The sequence below is a fragment of the Sciurus carolinensis genome, unplaced genomic scaffold, assembly GCF_902686445.1.
Source record: "Sciurus carolinensis unplaced genomic scaffold, mSciCar1.2, whole genome shotgun sequence".
NCBI lineage: Eukaryota > Metazoa > Chordata > Mammalia > Rodentia > Sciuridae > Sciurus > Sciurus carolinensis.
Genome location: NW_025920151.1, coordinates 621371 through 631337, shown reverse-complemented (window position 1 = coordinate 631337; position 9967 = coordinate 621371).

Genomic DNA, 9967 nt, shown 5'->3' with positions numbered 1-9967 from the left:
GGCCGGGCATCCTCTGCACATGGAGTCCGGGTCCCAAGCGAGGCTGCTGAGGCCACGCCGCCCTGGACAGGACCCTGGAGCCCAGACCACACCGGGCTGTGAGCGGAGTCCCCGAGGAGGACCCGCCCTCTGGACAACGAGGACAGCGCGGGACTGGGCAGCCGTCAGTGTGGAGGCCACCAGGCGGGCCTGAGGGACAGGCAGCCTGGACGGAGCCTGCCAAGGCAGCGGCAGCGCCCTCCCGGGTCCCACCCCGACCCCAGGCCTGGCGCGGGGGTCTCGGCGCTGAGTCCGTGGCCGCTCCCGCCCGCTCACCTTCCACGCTGCCCGCCGGGACCTGCGAGACGCCCGCAGACCCACCGACTGGGCTCCACCAGGCGCCACTGCGGGTCAAAGTTCGCGCCCTGGGCTAGGCCCCGCCCCTCCCGTCTCCGTGGCGATGACTCCGCGCGCTTCCACTTCCGCCTCTGCCTTCGGGGGCGGTTCTCCGGGGCGCCCGGCCTGCGGGGCTGTCAGCTCAGCCAGCTGACTCAGGATGCGACAGGATCAGACCTCCTGCCTGGACACAAACTCCCTCAGTGTGAGTCCTGCGGCTGCCTCATGGTGGCCACGACCCTGTGGACACCCCGTGCTCGGGTTCCCATCGGAGCAGCTTGTCAGTCAGGGTGGTGAGAGGGCTGCACTCCACAGATACCTGGAAGGGCGCCTGCCAATCTGCTGGCTGTGCGGGTACCGCCTCCAAGGCCTGTGGCACAGCCAGGTGCTGGGAGGGCTTTCTTGGGCATATGTTTTCAGCTCAGCCCCAGCCTCAGGTCGGAAGTGGGAGCTTCCCTCAAGCAGACACGTCTCTCTGGGTAGCACTGCCCAGCGGTGGCCCTGTACTGACAAGGATGTGGTAGAAAACAGACACTGTGCCAGGGTGCTGGCACTAAGCACCTAGAGAACCTGCATCAAGAGACAGCCAGGACCCTCACTCCCCAGGCACACCATGAGATTGGCCTTGGAGAGGTCAGAGCTGCTGCTGTGCCCTGGTTGGCCTCCAGTTTCCCAGAAGCCCGCCTGCTCTACTGCTCAAGGCTTGGCTGTCACCCTGACCTTCCACTGATGTTTCCCTTACACTCCCATCAACTAAGGGAACCCGGAAAGACAACTCAGTTCCCTGTTGTTTGAAATGGCCCAAAGGATGCAAAGAGGCAGCACCGAGTAGGGATCAAATAAATGGTAGCTGATTCCTTTTCCTGGAATCAACTAGTGTCAACTTAGTGTCAACTAAGAGAAAGGATTATTCCTGCAGAGAGATATGATGGTGCCGTCCCTGATATTGTCTTTTGTCTTCTGCAGTGTGTTTGGCTGTTGTTGGTTCAGGGATAACACATGCTGTGAGGTATACAGACAGTGAGGTGCAGGGTTTATTTTACTGTTTTGATTTAGACATAATGTTTTTTGCACTTTGGATATGGTTGAAGAAACACAGCAGCTCTGATTGCACTAGCATACATTTGCCACTACAGTAGAAGACAGACTGAAGACAAAATTTCTAAGAGAAATAAGGCAGGGAAAAGACCACCACAGAGGTGTGAAAGTGCAATCCATGTCCATCTATGATCAGTGAGTCAATAAATTCCTTTTGGTAAGTGAGTCAATTAGCAGTGGGATTTCCTGTTACTTGGTCAGTGTGTAGAAGGTTGTGGGAAGAAGAGTTTTCCAACTTGCAAAACAAAGATCTCTCAATAGTGAGACTGTTTGAAAAAATGTTCACAAAGCTGGACATTCTGCACTGTGTGAAATTTCCTGTGGGATTAGAAAAATAATCTCAAATGATTATTTAGAAAACTAAGAGCCACCAAAATTTTTCATACTTTTACGATAGTAAATAGTCTTAAAAAGAGTGGATAAATGGTTTGGCATGAAGTATTCAACAGTCTTAAAGGAAAAGAGGAATTTCTTCTGCCTTATGTGCACAAATACATTGCATTTAATATGAGAGGACATAATTTATGAATACACAGATACTTAATGGAATCAACTAATTAATGTAAAAAAAGATAATCGGAACAGAAGTAAAGATCACTAGTCAACATTTTCCAGGTTTTGAGAAAGGTTAGAACTGAAATGTCAGGACTATATTTCTATCTGCTCATATAAAGGACATTATGTCATTGTTTCCCTTCACTGTGGATTTTCCCCTTTGCATTAGTCATGTCTCTTCAGGCTCCTTTACCTGGACCTTTCCACAGCCTTTCTTGGACTTTTATAAAATTAACACTTTTGACAGCTATTGTCCTCTTCACCTTTTTTTTTTTCCTCAATTGACCTACTGTAAATGAACTTTCCTTTTGGCTTACAGTTCTTAGAATTCCAATGTACATTGAGATGCATGCAATGAGTAGCACAATAAGGTTACAGAAAAACTTGTTATTGCCCAAACTCCACCACAATCCAGCATTTTAGCAGTAAGTCTGTTGCTTGCACAATCCCTGGCAAACATGATTTATTCTTCTTTACAATAGTTTTGAACAGACATTAATAAAAACAGCACGTAATCTCTGAGATTGTTTTCTTTCACTCAGCACAGTGCCTTTAGGATTTATTCAAGATATTACACTTCTCAGTAATTTGTTCCTTTTTATTGCTGCCTGGTACTCCTATGAATGTATCACCATTTTTTTTTCCCATTCAACAGTTGAAGGACTTGGGAATTTGTTTCCATTTTGTGGTGATTACGAAGACAGCCATCTGAACAATCATATGTAGGCTTTTGTGTGAGCCTAAGTTCTTACTTCTCAAGGATAACTAGCTAGGAGTGAGATTTGTTGGTTTCAATGATGGGTATATGTTTGTTTGTTTGTTTTTTCTTTTTTTTAATTGTAAACAAATGGAATACATGTTGTTTCTCTGTACATGGCATAAAGGCATACCATTTGTGTAATCATAAATTTACATAGGGTAATGTTGCTTGATTCATTCTGTTATTTTTTCCCTTAACCCCTACCCCTCCCACCCCTCTTTTCCCTCTATACAGTCCTTCCATCCTCCATTGTTGCCCCCTCCCTAACCCTAACTCTAACCCTAACACTAACCCCTCCCACCCCCCATTATGTGATATCATCCACTTATTAGTGATATCATTCATCCTTTGGTTTTTTGAGATTGGCTTATCTCACTTAGCATGATATTCTACAATTTCATCCATTTGCCTGCAAAGGCCAAAATTTTATCATTATTTATGGCTGAGTAATATTCTGTTGTATATATATATATATATATATATATATATATATATATATCACAGTTTCTTTATCCATTCATCAATTGAAGGACATCTAGGTTGGTTCCACAGTCTGGCTATTGTGAACTGAGCAGCTATGAACATTGATGTGGCTGTATCTTTGTAATATGCTGATTTTAAGTCCTTTGGGTATAGGCCAAGGAGTGGGATAGCTGGGTCACATGGTGGTTCCATTCCAAGATTTCTGAGTAGTCTCCATACTGCTTTCCAGAGTGGCTGCACTAATTTGCAACCCCACCAGCAATGTATGAGTGTACCCCACACTCATACATTTTTCCCCACATCCTCGCCAACACCTATTGTTGCTTGTATTCTTGATAATCACCATTCTCATTGGGGTGAGATGGAATCTTGGGTGGTTTTGATTTGTATTTCTCTTATTACTAGAGATGTTGAAAATTTTTCCATATGTTTGTTGATTGCTTGTAGATCTTCTGTGAAGTGTCTATTCATTTCCTTAGCCCATTTGTCGATTGGATTATTTGCATTCTTGGTGTAGAGTTTTTTGAGTTCTTTATAGATTCTGGAGATTAGTACTCTATCTGAAGTATGATTGGCAAAGATTTTCTCCCACTCTGTAGGCTCTTTCTTCACATTGCTGATAGTTTCCTTTGCTGAGAGAAGGCTTTTTAGTGTGAATCTATCCCAGTTATTGATTCTTGCTTTTATTTCTTGTGCTATGGGAGTCCTGTTAAGGAAGTCTGGTCCTAAGCCAACATGTTGAAGCTCTGGACCTACTTTTTCTTCTATAAGATGCAAGGTCTCTGGTCTGATTCCAAGGTCCTTAATCCATTTTGAGTTTAGTTTCATGCATGGTGAGAGATATGGGTTTAGTTTCATTCTGTTGCATATGGATTTCCAATTCTCCCAGCACCATTTGTTGAAGAGGCTATCTTTTCTCCATTGCATATTTTTGGCCCCTTTGTCTAATATGAGAAAATTGTATTTATTTGGATTTGTGTCCATGTCCTCTATTCTGTACCATTGATCCACCTTTCTATTTTGGTACCAATACCATGCCGTTTTTGTTACTATTGCTTTGTAGTAGCATTGAAGATCTGGTATTGTGATACCCCCTGCTTCACTCTTTCTGCCAAGGATTGCATTAGTTATTCTGGGTTTTTTATTCTTCCAGATGAATTTCATAATTGCTTCCTCTATTTCTGTAAGGTACATCATTGGGATTTTAATTGGAATTGCATTGAATCTGTATAGTACTTTTGGTAGTATGCCCATTTTGACAATATTAATTCTTCCTATACAAGAACATGAGGAATCTTTCCATCTTCTAAGGTTTTCTTTAATTTCTTTCTTTAGTGTTCTGTAGTTCTCATTGTAGAGGTCTTTCACCTCTTTTGTGAGATTGATTCCCAAATACTTTATTTTTTTCGATGCTATTGTGAATGGGGTATTTTTCCTAATTTCTCTTTCTGAAGATTCATCAATTATGTATAAATATGCCTTAGATTTATGTGCATTGATCTTATATCCCACTACATTACTGAATTCCCTTATGAGATCTAAAAGTTTTCTGGTGGAATTTCCTGATTCCTCTAAGTATATAATCATATCATCACCAAATAGGGATATTTTGAGTTCCTCTTTTCCTATTCGTATCCCTTTAATTTCTTTGGTCTGTCTAATTGCTCTGGCTAGAGTTTCAAGGATGATATTGAAAAGAAGTGGTGAAAGAGGGCATCCCTGCCTTGTTCCAGTTTTTAGAGGGAATGCTTTCAGTTTTTCACTATTTAGAATGATATTAGCCATGGGCTTAGCATAGCTGGCCTTTACAATGTTAAGGAATGTTCCCACTATCTCTATTTTTTCTAGTGTTTTGAGCATGAAGGGGTGCTGTATTTTATCAAATGCTTTTTCTGCATCTATTAAAATAATCATGTGATTCTTGACTTTAAGTCTATTGATATGGTGAATTACATTTATTGATTTCCTGATGTTGAACCAACCTTGCATCCCTGGGATGAAACCCACTTGATCATGGTGCACTATCTTTTTAATATGTTTTTGTATGCGATTTGCTAAAATTTTGTTGAGAATTTTTGCATCGATGTTCATTAAGGATATTGGTCTGAAATTTTCTTTCCTCGATGTGTCTTTGTCTGGTTTAGGTGTCAGGGTGATATTGGCTTCATAGAATGAGTTTGGGAGGGTTCCCTCCTCTTCTATTTTATGGAATACTTTGAGAAGTATTGGGATGAGCTCTTCTTTAAAGGTTTTGTAGAACTCGGCTGAGAACCCATCTGTTCCTGGACTTTTCTTTGTTGGTAGGCTTTTGATGACTTCTTCTATTTCATTACTTGAAATTGGTCTATTTAAATTGTGTATGTCCTCCTCATTCAGTTTAGGCAATTCATATGTCTCTAGAAACCTGTTGATGTCTTCAAAATTTTCTATTTGTTGGAGTATAGATTTTAAAAAATGCTTCTAATTATGTTTTGTATTTCAATCATGTCTGTTGTGATATTTCCTTGTTCATTCTGAATTTTAGTGATTTGGGTTTTCTCTCGTCTTCTCTTTGTTAGTGTGGCTAAAGGTTTATCAATTTTGTTTATTGTTTTCGAAGAACCAACTATTTATTTTTTCAATTTTTTGTATTGTTTCTTTTGTTTCAATTTCGTTGATTTCAGCTCTGAGTTTAACTATTTCCTGTCTTCTACTACTTTTGGTGTTGGTCTGTTCTTTTTCTAGGCTTTGAGCTGTAGCGTTAGGTCATTTATTTGTTAAGTTTTACTTCTTTTATTAAATGCGCTCCATGAAATAAATTTTCCTCTAAGTACTGCTTTCATAGTGTCCCAGAGATTTTGATATGATGTTTCTTTGTTCTCATTTACCTCTAACAATTTTTTAATTTCCTTTCTAATATCTTCTGTTATCCATTCATCATATAATAGCATATTGTTTAATCTCCAGGTGTTGGAGTAGTTTCTGTTTTTTACTCTTTCATTTATTTCTAACTTCAATCCATTATGATCTGATAGAATACAAGGTAGTATCTCTATCTTCTTGTATTTGGTAACATTAGCTTCGTGGCATAATATATGGTCTATTTTAGAGAAGGATCCATGTCTTGCTGAGAAGAAAGTGTATTCGCTCTTGGTTGGATGGTTTATTCTATAAATTTCTGTTAAGTCTAAATTATTGATTGTGTTATTGAGATCTATGGTTTCTTTGTTCAATTTTTGTTTGGAAGATCTGTCCAGTGGTGAGAGAGGTGTGTTAAAATCACCTAGTATTATTGTGTTACGGTCTATTTGGTTTCTAAAATTGAGAAGGATTTGTTTGATATACATGGATGAGCCACTATTTGGGGCATAGATGTTTATGATTGTTATATATTGCTGATTTATGCTTCCCTTAAGCAGTATGAAATGTCCTTCTTTATCCCTTCTGGCTAACTTTGGCTTGAAGTCCACATTATCTGAAATGAGGATGGATACTCCAGCTTTTTTGCTGAGTCCATGTGCATGGTATGTTTTTCCCCACCCTTTCACCTTTAGTCTATGTGTATCTCTTTCTATGAGGTTAGTCTCTTGCAGGCAACATATTGTTGGATCTTTCTTTTTAATCCAATCTGCCAGTCTATGTCTTTTCATTGATGAATTCAGGCCATTAACATTCAGGGTTATTATTTAGATATGAATTGTATTCCCAGTCATTTGGTTCATTTTTTAAATTTTATTTATTTATTTATTTATTTATTTTTGACACACCTTGGTTCCTCCTTTATTTGACAGTTCCTTTAGGATAATTCCTCCCTTTGCTGATTTGCTTGTTTGTTTTTTCTCTCTTCCTCATGGAATATTTTGCTGAGAATGTTCTGTAATGCTGGCTTTCTTTTTGTAAATTCTTTTAGCTTTTGTTTATCATGGAATGATTTTAATTCATCATCAAATTTGAAGGTAAGTTTTGCTGGGTATAAGATTCTTGGTTGGCATCCATTTTCTTTCAGAGGTTGAAAAATGTTGTTCCTTGCCCTTCTTGCTTTTAGGGTCTGGATTGAAAAATCTGCTGATATCCGTATTGGTTTCCCCCTGAATGTATTTTGGTTCTTTTCTCTCACAGCCTTTAAAATTCTGTCTTTATTTTGTATGTTAGGTATTTTCATTATAATGTGCCTTGGTGTGGGTCTGTTGCAATTTTGTGTATTTGGAGTCCTATAAGCCTCTTGAACTTGATTTTCCATTTTATTCTTCAGATTTGGAAATTTTTCTGATATTATTTCATTGAATAGATTGTTCATTCCTTTGTTTTGTTTCTCTAAGCCTTCCTCAATCCCAATAATTCTCAAATTTGGCCTTTTCATGATATCCCATAGTTCTTGCAGATTCTGTTCATGATTTCTTACCGTCTTCTCTGTTTGTTCAACTTTGTTTTCAAGGTTAAAAATTTTTTTTTTCAATATCTGAGGTTCTGTCTTCCAGGTATTCTATCCTATTGGTTATGCTTTCTATGGAGTTCTTAATTTGGTTTATTGTTTCCTTCATTTCAAGGATTTCTGTTTGGTTTTTTTTCAATATCTCTAATTCTTTATTGAAATGATCTTTTGATTCCCGTATTTGCTCTTTTAACTGTCGATTGGTGCTATCATTCAATGCCTGCATTTGCTCTTTCATCTCCTCCTTCAATGCATGCATTTGCTCTTTCATTTCATTTGCTTCCTTGATCATTTTAATTATGTACATTCTGAACTCCCTTTCTGTCATTTCTTCTGCCATGCTGTCGTTGGATTTTATTGATGTAACATCTAGATTTGTTTGGGGCATTTTCTTCCCTTGTTTTCTCATATTGTTCAGGAATCAGTGGGTCATTAAGCTATTGCAGATTTCCTCTATTGACTTACAATGTCCCTGAGGATTGCTAGTATATCCCCTCTTATCCTTCAGTAGCTTTCAGTCTTGGAGGAAGTTGATAATGCGGTGCTTCACAAGGAAGCTGCCTCTCTAGGGTTGGTGACCCTCAGGTGGGGTATATTCCCTGCTAGTGGGCAGAGGTGCCTCCACTTGTTGACCAGTCATCATCCAAAGGGGAACTAGGCTTCAGGCTGAGGCAAGGCCTGTTTTTGCCTGTGTCTCTGGTTTTACCTTTTTTGTGGAAAACCTCACCCTGCAGGGAAGACTCACCCGGTGGGGGGGTCTCGCTGGTCAGTTCCCCTCCTGGAGGTTCCTCTCAATCTACAACTACCACCTGGGCTGACTGTCTTCCTCTGAAACGTTCCCAGGGGCCTGGACCTACCTCCCCGGCCTGGGAGCCTCACCCTTCGCAGACAAGTCTCCTTAGGCTGCCTCTCCTCAGAGAATCTGCCCGCATTCCTGGAAACTTCGCTCCGCCCCTAGGCGTGTCTCTGTGCGGCTCTTCCAGCAAGAAGACGCCTAGCTCCTGGGACCCTGCTCTGCACCTAATCGCCTGGTTATACGGCCTCTCCTCTGAGCCGCCACCTGGAGCCCTGTACAATAGCTCCAAGTCCCAGAGACCCACCACACACCTCTTCCTCTGGACTGCCGCCTGGTCACTAGGAGTCCAAGCAACTCACTTCGCATCTCCTCCTCCCGCCAACCGCCCATAGCCCTAGTCAGTCACTCCGAGTCCAAGTGACCCGCCCTTTTCCTCCTCCTTGGGTTAACCCCCTGGGTGTTCAGGAGCAGTCGCTCAGAGACCAAGCGACCCACCATGCTCCTCCTCCAGGCAGACCACCGGTGTTCAGGAGCAGTCACTTTGAGTCCAAACAACTCACCACTCGCCTCCTCCTCTGGCAACCGCCTGTGGCTCTGATGCAGTCACTCCTAGACCAAGCGACCCGTCGTGGTCCTCCTCTTCCTCCGGGCAACCCCCCAGTGTTCAGAAGCGGTTGTTCTGAGTTCAAACAGCTCACCACGCAGCCCCTCCTCAGGCAACCACCCGGAGCCCCAGTGGTTGCTCCGAGTTCAAGTGCTGTGCTGAGCAGTCACCTCTATGATGTTCCCAGTGGTCCATGATTTTCTTAATATGTTTTTGGATACAGTTTACCAATACTTTGTTAAGTATCTTTTCATCTATATTCATCAAGAATATTGGTCTAAAATTTTCTTTCCTTGATGTGTCCTTTCCTGGTTTGGGTATGAAGGTGATATTAGCTTCAAAGAATGAGTTTGGTAGGGTACCCTCCTTTTCTATTTCCAGTAATACTTTGAGAAGTATTGGAATGAGTTCTTCTTTGAAGGTCTTGTAGACCTCGGCTGAGAATCTGTCTGATCATGGGCTTTTCTTGGATGGTAGTTTTTTAATGACATCTTCTATTTCATTGCTTGATATTGATCTGTTTAAATTGTGTGTGTCCTCCTGGTTAAGTTTGGGAGGAGCATATGTCTCTAGAAGGGATATAATATACTCTTACCCTGATTAGTGCTATGTTTATGAATTAAAAAATTCTTTGTCTCAAAATCTGATGTCTTCTACTAGCATCCAAGAGACTATGGCAGTCTTGCTTAACTTGTGAATAGGATAAAGTCTCAAACCCTCAACCCTTGACAAATGCCACTCAAATCCCCTCTGCCTCATATTCCGCTCCTCATGCAGCCCCGAGTATTGTGCAGACTTTGGCTCTCTAGGCAGGAACAACCTGATACCATGTTGCTATGCCTGTTTTGTTGTACTTCCTTCTTCCTTACCTGGGGCTTCTACAAT